Raw genomic sequence first — 14,340 nt, forward strand, 5'->3', positions numbered from 1 at the left:
CGCAGCTAGAGGGCTACACCTGCCCCAACACCAGCCTTGCACTTTTCTCAACGGACAGAATCATCCAGAAATGGAGGGAGTGAGCTCTCCATCCCTGCAGATGTGCCAGCCTGGCAGATGGGACCCGGGGGTTTTGCTAGCTGTTCTCTGATACAATTGTGTGCAGTGTTCACTGTGTGGGAGTGGGAGTGGGGGTCCCAGTGCAGGGGGCGAGTTGGGGTTGAAAGCCAGCTGCAAGCAGGGTGTCCTCCTGGAGGAAGCGACGCCTTTCCCAAATCAGGCAAAGGGCTGTGTGTGCTAGCGTGTTCAGCCTCCTGGCCGTGTATCAGTAACAGCAACGGAATCAACGGATGTACAAGAGACGGGCATTTATCATCGCACTCGACGGGAGGTTTCGGGCAATGCTGGCTGGTGCCCAGCTCAGAGGCCCTCGAGGACAGCTCTCCCGTCCCTCTGCCCTGCCAGCTTGGGGTGGGCTTTGTCCCGGGGCTGCTCACAGGTGGCGGCTGCAGTCCCAGGTGTCACCTTCAGGAACAGCGTCTGGGGGAGGAAGTCGGATCATTTCTTCCAGCCTCTCCTGGAGGTGGGAGACTTTCCCCAGAAGCCCCTGGCAGACTTGGTCTTCTATCTCATTGGCCAGAAGCAGGTCACATGCCCATTCCTGAACCAATCACTCTTGAGAGGTGGGAAGGCATGATTGGCTTAGACTAATTATACCCCATAGAGTGGAGATGGGCGTGGTTATCGTGCACGGCCACTGCAGCCCAGATGCTGGGATTCTCCGAGCCTTAGGGGCCGTCTGGATTAAAGCTTTGTTCGGAGGAGACTCCCGGGGCGTGGGGTGTCTTGGGGCGCAGAGCAGCTGCATTTGGTCCCCAGGCCCCTGAAGTGCACCCCCTCCCAGCTGCGCCCGCTCTGCACCCATGCGATCGCATCCCTTCCCGGGGCTGGGTTTGCGTTCCCAGGCCTCGTCCCGAGTAACCTGCCTGCGCCAGCCGGTCCCCTGGTGCTCCCGGGCTCTGGGGCTTTGCTTCTTTTCATGACTTAGGCCGAGAAAGCAGCTGGGCCGCAGCTTTGCCCCTTTCCCTTTCTCCCTCTGAGCCCCAGCTCGGGAGGCCCAGGTTTCATATCTTTGTTCCCGTAAACCTCTGGTCTCTGAAACTTCCCCACACCTGCGATGGTCCCTTGGTGCGTCGAGTCGTGGAAAAATAATCAACAGAACTGCAGTTCATCTAAGCATCTTTCCTCTCTCCTCTCCCCACCACATTTTACCACAGAGACTTCTCAAACATACAGAGAACTTAAGAGCCACGGACACCCATGTTTACCCACCACCTCCATTCAGCAGCTATTCGCTGTGCAGTCTTTGCTGTCTCTACCTGTGCTTGTGTATTTGTTGATCCCATAGAAAGTAAGTTTCAAGCACGACGCTAGATCCTGCCCCAAATCCTTTAGCATGTGTCTGTTAAGAATAAAGTTTCTCCTTCACAGCTCCAGTGCCGTTATCACACCTCAGAAACTTAGCAGTCATGTCTTAATGTCACCTTTGCTATGCAGTCTACAAACAATTTCCCTGTGAGGCAGGCATCATTGGGACTTTTTTTGAATCTGAAAACTAAGTTATTTCTTCCAGCTTCACATGGGTTAACAAGATTGCTCTAAAATGACCAAAAATACATTGAAGAACTCAAGCAATTTTCCCAGCCCAGAAGTGTCTTCCTTTTCCCTTTCTCTAGCCCCATTTAAATCTCCCAAAGTGATTTTTTTTTTTTTTTTGGTAGGTCATACATAGGGCAGAAACCAGATGCCATTTAATCTGCAGCTCAAGGGTCTTGTCCTGGGAACGCTCCCAGCTTCTTGGCACGAGATGACGGATCTCTGGGCGTCCAGCTGCCTGCTTGGAAGTGGGTTCCCTTCCTTCTTCGTCGCATTTGCTTGTGCAGAGTCTCTTGACTTTTTTTTTTTTTTTTTTTTATTAAATTCAGTTTTATTGAAATACATTCACACACCATACAATCATCCATGGTATACAATCCACTGTCCACATTATGATAACAGAGTTATGTGTTCATCACCACAATCTACCTCTGAACATTTTCCTTACATCAGAAAGAACCAGAACAAGAATAAAAAATAAAAGTGAAAAAAGAACACCCAACTCATCCCCCCATCCCACCCCGTTTGTCCTTTAGTATTTATCCCCATTTTTCTACTCATCCATACACTAGATAAAGGGGGTGTGATCCACAAAGTCTTCACAATCACACTGTCACCCCTTGTAATCTACATTATTATATAATTGTCTTCAGGAGTCCAGACTGCTGGGTTGGAGTTTGGTAGTGTCAGGTATTTACTTCTAGCTATTCCAATACATTAAAGCCTAAGAGGTGTTATCTATATAGTGCATAAGAATGTCCACCAGAGTGACCTTTCGACTCCATTTGGAATCTCTCAGCCACTGAAACCATTTCGTCTCATTTTGCATCCCCCTTTTGGTCAAGAAGATACTCTCAGTCCCACGATGCCGGGTCCACATTCATCCCCGGGAGTCATACTCTGCATTGCCAGGGAGATTTACACCCCTGGGAGTCGGGTCCCACGTAGGGGGGAGGGCAGCGAGTTCACCTGTCGAGATGGCTCAGTCAGAGAGAGAGAGGGCCACATCTGAGCAACAGAGAGGTACTCAGGGGGAGACTTGACTTTTAATATTGCCACAGCGACTGGTTGTCTTCCACTTTGAACAGACACTGAAGCCACAGCTCCTCTCAGTTTGGTTCCCCAGCAAGTCGTGTTGACCCTTCTCAGAGGCGTGCCCTGGGGTCCGTGGCTCTCCAGGAGAGTGGAGCGGGCTAAGCCAGACAAGCAGTGAGGCATCGATTTTCCAAACAAACAGGCAAGAGAGAGTGAGGGTTCTACTTCCCAGACTTGCAAAAGATTGACGATGACAGTGACACTGACTTCAGTCGTCACATGCTGGCAAGGACATCCAGTTCCATGTTGAGCAATCAGTATCAACATGGACTTCAGTACTGTTTATGCAGCACTGGCTGCGTACCAGGTGGGATTTGATCCAGTCCTCCCATGCTAGCCTCTGGGCAGTGCGGTGGACTGGGAAAGGACCTCCCTAAAAGTGTCCACATCTGAATCCCCAGATCCTGCAAATGTGAGCTTATGTGGCCAAAAAGGACTGTGCAGGTGGGATGAAGTGAAGGGTTTTGGGAAGGGGAGGCAATTCTGGATTATCTGAGTGGACTCCAAATGCAATTGCCCCAAAAGGTCCTTATTTATAAGAGGGGGCAGAGGGACATTTGACACATACGCAGAAAGAGGCCATGTGAAGATGGAGGGATGTGGCCACAAGCCAAGGATGGCTGGCAGCACCCAGAAGCCGAAAGAGGCAAGGAAGGATTCTCCCCTCGAGCCCCCAGAGGGGGATGGCTCTCTGAGCTTGATTTTGGCCAAGCAATACTGGTTTCAGACTTGCAGCCTCTAGAACTAAGAGAATAAATTGTGTTGTTTCAAGCTACCAACTTTGTTGCACTTTGGTGCAGCAGCCCCTGGAAACTCAAGTAGTTATAGCAAACATCCTCCCCATTTTACAGAAGAGGCTCCTATTTCAGTGAGTGGTACCGTCAGCTGATGTTGGCTCCCACACTCTTGACCTTTTTATGAGGGACATGATTCAGTCCCTAACAGTCAACTTGGCTGTCTAGATTCTAAGCTCCATGAGAGCAGGCACCTTATTTCTTACTTCTCCATAGATCACAGTTCTAGACACATGGTGAGTTTTCAAGATGCCCTTTGGGCTGATCCAGTAATCTCTGTTGCAGGTGTGTGGGACTTCATGGATTGAGGCAGTTCAACTGGCTGGACTGTATCTGTCCATCCATCCATCCATCCATCCATCCATCCATCCATCCATCATTACTCCATCCATTACCATTCCATCTGCCCAATCAGTCATCTACTGATCTATCTGGCTACTTGTCTGCCCATTCTTTCAACCATGTAACCATCTCTCTCCCTTTGCTCCTTCCATTTTTTCATCTTCCATCTCTCTAACTATCCATCCATCATCTGTCCATCTGTCATCCATTCATCCATCATCCATGATCCATCATCCATCCAGCCATCCCTCCTTCCCTCCCTCCCTCCCTCCATCCATCCACCATTTGTTGAGCTCAGGTATGGGATATGGTTTTGGGGGAGGCAGGGAAGAGAAATGGAGACATAGCTGCAATGGTGGAGGGGTGGAGGGATGCCCAGGCCAGCAGGCCAGGGTCTCTGCAAGGGAAGGTCATCATGGGCCATAGTCCAGATGGTCAACGGGGAGTCAAGAGGGTAAACTGACAGTCAGATGGAGCAAAGCTACTCAGGCTTCAGAAGCAGGGAAATTCTGAATGTCCATGCAGGCGGCTGGTCAGTGCAGGAAGCTCTTCCAGCAGGAGGTAGGGTTCCAGAATGTCAGAGAACAGCCTCACCTACGTATGGTTACAGAGACATTGGAATCATTAAAAAGAGAGCAGGGCCCCAGACAAGGGGATTAGGGAGAACAAGAAGGAAAGAAACTCAAGTTACTATTAATTGGGGCACGAGGTGGGGAAGGAGAGCTCAGAGACAAGGTCAAAGGAGGCTCAGGTGTCACGACTGGTGCCCAAGGTCAACCTGGCGACTAGCCCAGGTACGGATGCCAAGACTCCAGAGGCCGGGCTGGAGGGAGCCGCCCCGGAGAGTTGGGTGGGCATGGCCCTGCCACCCTGGGTAAGTGGTGACAGCTGAGGGCAGACAGGGGCCGAGGCTCCGAGAACCATGATGAGCACGACAGGTCCTGGACCAGAGGGTGAAGAGGCCAAGTGCAGAACCAGGTGCTTCTAATGCAGGTGCTTATGAGGCTGGCTGTGTAATCCTGTTGACACCTATTTCCTGAGCCCTTCCTGTGTGCTGGGCACTTGGGACACAGCTGCAATAAGACTCAGCTGCTGACCTCCACATGCTTATGGCCCAGTGGGGGAGGCAGATTAATAGGAAATTATACCTAAGATTTTGAGAGCTAGGTGCTGTGGGAGCAGAACTGAGGGGCAACTGACGGGGTGAGGGGGACCCCTAACCTCCAGACCAAGCAGCCGGCAGAGAGGCGTGGAGGTGGGTGGGATGCGGTTTCTCAGCAGGGGCAGAGCAGGTGCAAAACTGGAGACAATGGGTGTGAGGCTCTCAGCCCTGGCTGTCTTAGACTCACTTGGAAGCATTTAAGAATACAGATGCCTGGGCCTGGCCCCAGAGAGGAAGGGAAGCAGCCTGGGCATCTGGATAAAAAAAAAAAACAACCCAGGTAAAGGCAAGGTGCACTCAGGTAGAGGTCTGGAGGAGGAATGCCTGGAGGGCTTCCTGGAAGAGGCGATGTTGCTTTCCTCCCAACCTCCCACCCCAAAGGAGTCTGTCCTCTCTTCTGCACACAGAGATGCTCACGCCTCTGGGTCACAGAGGTCCAGGGGAGCCTGAGAGAGCAGCACTCAGGATTTCACCCCACGCTCATGCTGTGCCCTGACTCCATCCCCGGTGCCCTCCGTCCCCTTCCCTTTGCTCTCACTCTCCAGGCTCCCGCGTGTGGGGCTCAGCAGGGACTGGCCAGGGGGTCAGTCCACAGGTCTCGGGGTTGGTTCTCTGTGCTCCCTCAGCAGTGGGCACCGAGGGTGGGCATGACATCTTAGGCTTCGTGTCCTCCTGGGGACCCAGGCAGATGCTCTGCACGTCGCAGGGGTTCGACTAACTCTTGTCATGTGAATGAATAAATGGACTGCAGTGTAAAGTGCGCGTCTCAAACTGCAACATGCACACGAATGCCCCAGGGGTCTTGTTCAAGGGCAGTTTCCAAATCAGTGGGTCTGGGGTGGGCCTGAGATTGTGCATTTCTAACAAGCTCCCAGGGGCTCCGATGTGGCTGTTCACAGACCACGCTCTGAGCAGCAAGGTCCAAAAGAGTCTTAAAACAATGTGAAGGGGGATTGGGTTGGGCCTTTAAAAACAAGAGGGCTCCTGAGGTTGGCTGGGCCCTTGTTGCGTAAGCTATGGTAAGCAAATATCGAAACAGGTCCCATGGTTAATTTTATGTGTTACCATGTGGGATGGTTTGAAGCTGTACGTACCCTAGAAAAGGCCATGTTCTTTTTTTTTTTTTTTAAATTCAGTTTTATTGAAATATATTCACATACCATACAATCATCCGTGGTGTACAATCAACTGTTCACAGTATGATCATATAGTTATGCGTTCATCACCACAGTCTGTTTCTGAACAGTTTCCTTACATCAGAAAGAATCAGAATAAGAATAAAAAATAAAAGTAAAAAAAGAACACCCAAACCATCCTCCCATCCCACTGTATTTGTCATTTAGTTTTTGTCCCCACTTTTCTACCCATCCATCCACACACTAGACAAAGGGAGTGTGATCCACAGAGGGCCGTGTTCTTTTAATCCATTCCTGTGGGTGCAGACCTGCTGTGGATGGGAACTTTTGATTAGGTTATTTCTATTGAGATGTGGCCCTGCCCATTCAAGGAGGGTCTTCACCCTCTTACTAGAGTCCTTTAAAAGAGGATAAAAGAAAAATGCCCCAGAGAAATTCAGAGAGAAGGACACAGAGAAGCTAACAGAGTCAGAAGCTAAAAGAGAGAAACACACAGGAGCACAGAGAGGAAGCCATTGAGGCCAGAAGCTGGAAGCAACAAAACCCAGGAGTGAAGGGAGAGACAAGCAGACACGCCATGTGCCTTCCATGTGACAGAGGAGCCAGATGCCAGCGGCCTGTCTTCAGAGTCCAGGTCTCGTCCTGTGGATGCCTTGAGTTGGACATTTTCATGGCCTAAGAACTGTAAGCTTGCAAGTTAATAAATCCCCGTTGTGAGAGACAACCCATTTCCAGTGTGTTGCATTTCGTCAGCCTTGGCTGGGCAGTGGTGTCCAGCTGTGTGCTCAGACACTGGCCTCGATGCTGCTGTGCAGGGATTAGCACCTACGGGCGGTTAACCCCAAGGATATCATCCCCCAGGAGGCGGGTGGGCCCCGTCTAAGCCATTGGAGGCCTTAACAGCAACAACTGAGGGTTCCGGGATCAGAAGACCTTCTGCTGCAGGGCCACACCTTCCGTACCTTCCTGAGTTTCCAGCCTAAGAAATTCTAACTCAAGACTTCAGCCTCGCTGTGTCAGTCAGGGCTCTCCAGAGAAACAGAACCGCCAGGAGAGGCACACACACTAACACACACACGTAAATATTACGAGACTTATAGGGAATGGCTCACGTCACCGTGGGTATTGTCAGTTCCAGATCCTGTAGGGTGGGCCACAAGTTGGGAACTCCCATGAAGGTGTTCAATGAATTCCCCAGGAGAAGCTGGTTGGCTGGAGTAGAGATGGAAGTTCTTCTTTTTGACACTGAAATCATCAGTTCTCCCTTTAAGGCCTTTGGTTGGATGAGATGCCTCTCATTGCTGAATGCCCTCTCCTTTGTTGATTGTAGATGCAATCAGCAGTAGATGCAATCAACTGACTAATGATATAAATCCAGAAAATACCCTCACAGTAACAAGCAGGCCAGTGCTTGACCAAACAACTGGACATCATCACCTGGCCAAGTCAACACATGAAATTAACCAACACAATCACTGTTACAAAATTTCCGGTCCACGGCCCACACTGTGTAATACGGACTTGCCTGCCCCCAGGATTGCATGAGCCAGTTCCTTATAATAATTTCTTTATATATATCACCACATCCCACACCCCCTATATACATACATGCATATATCCTGTCGGTCCTGTTTCTCCAGAGAACTCTGGGGTGACAAGCAGGTGGCCCCAGGGATCCGGATTAGGGCACAAAATTTATAGCAGCTGTGATCCTGCCGCCCACTCACCCAACCTAGTGAACATCGTTTTCTAAGATGCCACTCCCAGCGTTAGCTCTCTGCACATAAGAAAAAGATCCAGCCCTGGCCCAGTTCTTTTAAAACTTCTGTCTGAGTTCCTTTTACATATTCTGCGGCATTCTCTGGGGATTTCTGTTTCCAAACATGATGTCGTCAGAGCTTTTCAGAATGACTGAATGAGGTTTAATGGAGTTTAACAAAAGAGAAGGGATGCTAGAAAAATCATCTGTTTTACGTGTAGTAGCAGAGTGTTTTCTCTGGGGGAAGGGGAGTGAGAGAAAGTGAGAGAGCAAGTGAGAGAGAGAGAGCAGGGGAAAAACAAGGTGACAACAGGAACTCAACCTGAGAGACTGAGAGGAAAGACCGCACATTTCTGGTACAGGGGACGGTCCATAATTAGCTCTGCTCTTTTAAGAAATTACCTAAAATATGAAAGTTCCTGCTGCCCCACGGCAGCTTTCTCCAGCTAGATCATGTCATTATTTTTGTTTTCTTATTTGCCTTTGTGGTTGGAATCTGGTTCCCTGGCATGCTGAAAATAGCCCTCAGAAGTGACATTTTTCTTGACAATAAGGTTAACCCGTTTTTACCTCCTTCCCAAACACTGCCACCCAGGCGTCTCTGCCGTGAATCCAGGTGGTGGAATCCCTTTCCCGCGGAGCTGGCAGCATCAGGTCATCCTGAGGCATCCTGAGTCCCCTGGGGTCTTTTTCCCTGGAGAGGTTCAGTGATTTGCCCCTCCTGGCTGTGTGAGCTCAGCTAAGTCTCTTGCCCTCTCTGAACGTGTTTGTCTTCTATGAAATGGGGGTAAAAATAGTACCTGCTTCCTGGGATTGACGTGAGGATGACATGAGAGAGTGCAGTTAAGGGAGCACGGTGGAGCGCACAGCACATGTTCATTATTTTTCTACTGTTCCTAGAGGCCGGATTGGCGCCTTGGCGCACGTGGGAGGCTCCTTGGTAACAGGGACAGTTGTCACTTCTATCTTTCAACCTCGACTCAACGACCGGCTCACGGAGAGGCCCGGGGTTCCTTTCCTCTTAGACTGAGTAGATGATGCCGAATGGAGTTCACAGGGCTCGTCCTGGCAAAACGGCCGGGCGGGTGCAGTGTCCCCTCCCCCTCTCCGCTCTGGGCTCCCCGTGATCTCCTTCCCCTTCTGCAGGTGCAGCTGCCGTGCCGGCTCCCCTCTGTCCGGCCGCGGGCTCGGGGATCCAGAACCTGCCGTGTCTTCTCCACTGTGACTGAAATCCCCAGAGCCCTTCTTTGAGAGCAACTGCAGGGCACGCCTGTCCTTTGTTTTAGGACGAAGCTAAAAGGAGCCAGGCGAGCAGGCGGGCCAGTCGGAAGCCACCAGCCCGGCCAGCGCACATCCTCACCTGCCACTGTCCTGAACAAACAGAAGGTGGCAGGGGCAGGGGTGGCTTGGTGGGGACACTCAGACTGGAGTTGCCATCTCTCTTAATGTTTAACAAACGGCTCGTGGCCAGCCTCAGGCTGAGGGGCTCCTCGAATTTCAACTTCCCACAAACCAAACCCGTAAGAACACCTCGGTTCTTTTTCTCTACCGGAACACACCATTTGGACTTTTCCTCCTCCTGTCCTTTGCATCGAGGAATTCTTCAAGTGGCCAGTCTTGCTGCTTCGCTTCTCTCCCCTGTCAGCTCTTCCAGTCTGGCTCTCCGGTGTGCACTGGAGAACGGGCTTCCCTCTGGGGGAACATGGACCTGCGGGCACAGGGCTTGGCCAGCCGACTGCCATGGGTTTTGTGCAAAGAGAAAGGCTGCCTTGGTCCGGCAGGGCAGCACACAGCTTGTAGTTGCCCACCGTGGAAGCCAGGTGCCTTGTGCAGTGCACGAACTGCACGACTGCGTGTGGCAGCCTCCTTTGAATGCCTGTTCCCCTGGCCTTGAAAACTGGGTGGTGTTTCCCCTTGTGAATTGTAGCATCCCTGCTCTGCCTCGATGCCCAGGTCGCTAAGCTGCAGTTGGAAAGGCTGAGTCTCAGGGAAAAGCAGGCAGGGGGGAGGGGGGGAGCAGACCCCCAAATCAGAGCTCTAGACGGCATTCCTATGGAACAAATTTGTCCATGTTCAGGACCTGTGCCTCGAAGTCAACCTTTCTCCTATTTCCTTTCTTTGAGACAATTCAGGGACTCTCACAGCCAGGTCAGATCTTTTGAGTTAGGTTCCCCTATAGGTTTCCTATTATGCAAACTGGACTTAAAAAAAATTCTTTCCAGACCTTTCTGGCTTGAGATTTAGTAGCCTGGTGCTCGTGGCCTCCCAGCAGTAATGCGAGTAATGCTTGCTGCGGTGCTGGGTGCAGAGGAGATGCTCGCTCAGCTACGTGGTGCTCGTGGTTGTCCTGCTGTTTCCCGTGGCCCATCTCGTGCTATCGAAGGGCTGACGGGAGCCTTCCCTGAGCCGCAAATCTCTGATGTCCCTGCACTGACTGTTTTTTTAAATTGGGGCTTATCTTAAGAACTGAGAACCTCAGATTCATAGTCGCGTAAATGTGCTCTGCGTAAATAATCGAGCTCACCTCTGCCCAAATGTATCTCGTGGGCTTGAAACCTCCTCTTCTTGGGTGCCCTCTCTCCTTTGTCCGCAGACATTAGTCATTTGCAAAGACCCCTCAGAGCTCGCCGTGGCTCCAAGCCCACGCGTTCCCACCCCTGGGACCCCCCTTCCCGCCGCCTCCGTCTGGTCCCCCCGATACTCACTGCTGTTCAAGTTCTCTTCCTGAGACCCCTCTGTTCAAGCAGCTGGAATATCAGCCGCCGCTCAGAACAAAAGCCAGAATGTTCGGATCGGAGGCTGCGGGTCCTTCACGCCCTGCCGCCTCCACCTGCTGCCGATGCCCGTGACCCTGGACGGCTTCCTGCTGACCTTCGCCTTCTTCCTCCACGGAACGGGAGGGATGGTGACCGCCTCCGAGGCTGCTTGAGGGTCAGTCGGGATAACATGGCCAAGTGCTTAGCACAGAGCAAATACTTGATGAAATGCATTGGTAATTACCACTTTTAATACAATTTCTCAGTTTTGTATGACTTTCAGCATCCGGTCATGATGTCTTGAATGTAGTAGGGGTTCAATCATATTTTCTCTTTATTATTTTTCAAAGGAAAATACATGCAATCATAAAGAAGCATGCATAAGAAATATATGCTTATTGCAAAAAATATATATATGAGCAATAGAGGAATGTGGCAAATGGAAGCTTCCCCCTTCCTCAGATTTCCACGCTGTAGGTAACGGATGCTAACAGTTTGCTAAGCACCCTTTCCAGAAGCATGTGTGTGTGTCTGTGTTTTTGCTTTTAGAAAATAAGATTATACTCAACATAGCATTGTGTACCTGGTCATATCTGGATTTTGCATATCGAGAAAGGTTTACAGTCTCATAGTGGCTGTTTCATTCACAAGAAGGTGGACCCCAAAGTGACCTGCTCTGGGAGAGGCCCGTGTCGGGGTCCCCGTCCATGGGGCAGTAAGCTTCTGGGATGAGGCTCATCGTCTTGGTTGCATTCAGGTGGCGTCCGCCTCTACTGGGATAAAAGGGGAGTGGGAATGGCGTGTGGCTGGGTGTGGAGACCCCAGGGGAGGGATGGGGGCCTCAGCTTCCCTGGGCTCAACCCCTACCCCACGACATCCAACGGAGAAACTGGGCCATTTGTTTCCAGTCTGTGTGGCTTTTGCCCCTTGGTAAAGCTTTCTCTTTGGTGCCACGTGCCAAAGCAATTTTGACCACAAATAATTCCAGGAGAAAGAGCTGAATCAATATAAAAACAGTTACTTTGCAGAAGGGCAAAACTGGAAAAAAAAAAAATGGTTTTAAGGAACACTACCATTATGGAGACACGTTGCCTGAAATACTCTGTTCTGGGCCAGATTATGAGAGGACTCTGGGTGTGGGTTTTCGAGGGTTCTATGAACACCTGCCCCTGGCTCTGCATGCCACATCGATGCCGGAGCTGGGGACCCTGGCACTGGCCTTCTTGCCTCATGCCGGGATGGTGAAGCTACAGATTCCTCCCCGATGCCACTGGCTCCCCACCTCCCACTTGGGCCCCAGCACCCTCTCTGGAAAGCTGGATTCTGAAAGGTAAGTTTTGCACTTTGATTAAGAAGAAAAAAAGCCTGCCCTACCACTTCCTCAATTGTCATGGCTCTTTCACCACTGGGAATGATGAAGATGAAGTAAAAATAGACCCAGCCATGAGTCGTTACTTAGTAGGGGACAGGAGCCAGTTCCCCAGGGTTTAGCTTTCTTTTGCTCTCGAGCTCGTCCTGAGGCTCCCAGGCCCTGTGCTCTTCTGGTCCCCTCAACCACTCTCTCCCACTGACCAAGGCCGACAGCCCTGCTCAGAGCTGCTTGCAGAGCTCTTCTGGATCTTTCCTCTGCACCCGGAGACATTGAGAATGAGCCAACAAGTTTCCGATCTCAGCGGGAGGCGTTGGAGGACAGTGGGCCGGGCCAGGGGGCTCCATGAACTTCGGTGCCTTGGCACCATTTCTGTACAGAGGGGCTCCCAGCTCACGCTCCTTCTTGTCCTTGTAGACACGCTATCAATTTACCTGCTCCAGGGGCTTTTGGGGACCAAGGTGAATGGGGCCTTTCTCTGCCACACTGTGGTGCAGTTGCCAAGGGTGGGGAAGAGCCTGAGGGGCCGAGCAAGCAGCAGACTGGAAGCCGGGGCACCTGGCCATGTGTCGGCCGCAGGCCCTCGGTGGTCCAAAAACTCTCTGGGCTTTGGTTCCTTCATCTTTGAAACAGGGGTATGAATCCGAGCCCTGCTGCCATGGGGCTCAAACGAGAGAACAGGTAACGATGGCATCTGTACTGATGGTGATAATTACGTACCAGGCAGTGCCTTAATTTCTCCTTTGCTTTGAAAGATAATTTTGCCAGGTATAGAATTCTCGGTTGGCAGTTTCTTTCTTTAAGGACATCAACTAAGGCCTCCCACTGTCTTCTGACCTCTGGATTCTGCTGAGAAATCCACTGTTAATCTTACTGGGGATCCCTTGTGGGTGACAAGTCACCTCTGTCTTGCTGCATCCAAAATCCTCTCTTTGCCTTTGGGTTTTGACAACATCACTATCATGTGTCTTGGTGTAGATCGTTTAGAGTCCATCTTGCTGTGAGTTTTTGGGCTCCCCAGGTCGGTATGTTCATGTCTTTCTTCGGGTTTGGGAAGTTTCTGTTGTAGACTCGTGAAGCATCGTAAAGTCATAGATCAGATCAGTGACCCAGAGGAGAAAAGGTTATGGCCACGTGAACAAACATCGTTGTAGATTTAGAATCGACAAACACATGTGTAGCCTTCACCCCGTGCCCTGAGCGGCTCTAACGATTCACCATTCGGTTCTCCCAGCAACACTGGTGGGGCAGGTCCACCATCCTCCTGTCCTCTCCTGACCACCACCATCATCTCCCCACCACCACTGGTCCTTCTTACAGGTGAGGCGACAGATGCCCAGAGAGAATAGGTAAATTGTCCACGGCGGGTGTGATAAGCAGAAGAGTGACTCCCAAAGACATCTGTGCCCTGGGCCTGAGAACGTGTGAGCTGACGGGGCCAGAAGGACTTGGCAGGTGCGAAGAGGTTCAGGACCTTGAGACAGGAGGTGATTCTGGGCTATCCAGGTGAGCCCAGTGTCATCACAACCATCCTTGCTGGAGGATCCGGAGAGTGGAAGAGTCAGAGGGAGACTGGAAGATGCTGTGCCGCTGGCTTTGAAGAGGGGGAAGGGACCAGGAGCCAAAGAATGCAGACGGCCTCTAGAATCTGGGAAAGGCCAGAAAACGGATCTCTCTTAGAGCCCCCAGAAGGACCCAGCCCTGCTGACACCTTTGTCCTGGCCAGTGAAACCCATTCCAGTCTTCTGACCTTCAGAAACTGTAAGCCAATAAACGTGTGTTGTTTTAAGTTGCTAAATCCGTGGCCATACGTTACGGCATCTTAAAGAATGGATAAGAGAGTTGACTTTAAAATCAGGATCCGCTGCTTTGTAACCTGGTGCCCACCTGGGCACAGCCACGTGCTGTCTGTGATGCGGGCAGCCCCACTTGCTGCAGCCAGCCCGGTGCTTTGCGACGGTTTAAGCCGTGCCCAGCACCTCAGGGCCAACTCCCAAACCCACGGTGGCCAGTGTCGTGTTGAGAGTGTTTCCAGAAAGACCAGTAGTGGAAGATGGAAGTTTTAGATGCTGCCCTCTTCACCCTTTTATTGAAAGTCTAATGTTTCGGTAAAAATGACACGTAGAAAGCACTCGAGCCACCCAGAAAAGAACAGAGAATAAAATAAGCAAAACCTCCAATTCTGCCTTTCAGCAAGACCACGTGGTGACTTCTGTCCTCGTGTGTACCCAGGTGGAAGGATGGACGGAGGGAGGGATGGACGAGCATCTT

The sequence above is a fragment of the Choloepus didactylus genome, chromosome 22 (genome assembly GCF_015220235.1).
Source record: "Choloepus didactylus isolate mChoDid1 chromosome 22, mChoDid1.pri, whole genome shotgun sequence".
NCBI classification, from domain to species: Eukaryota; Metazoa; Chordata; class Mammalia; order Pilosa; family Megalonychidae; genus Choloepus; species Choloepus didactylus.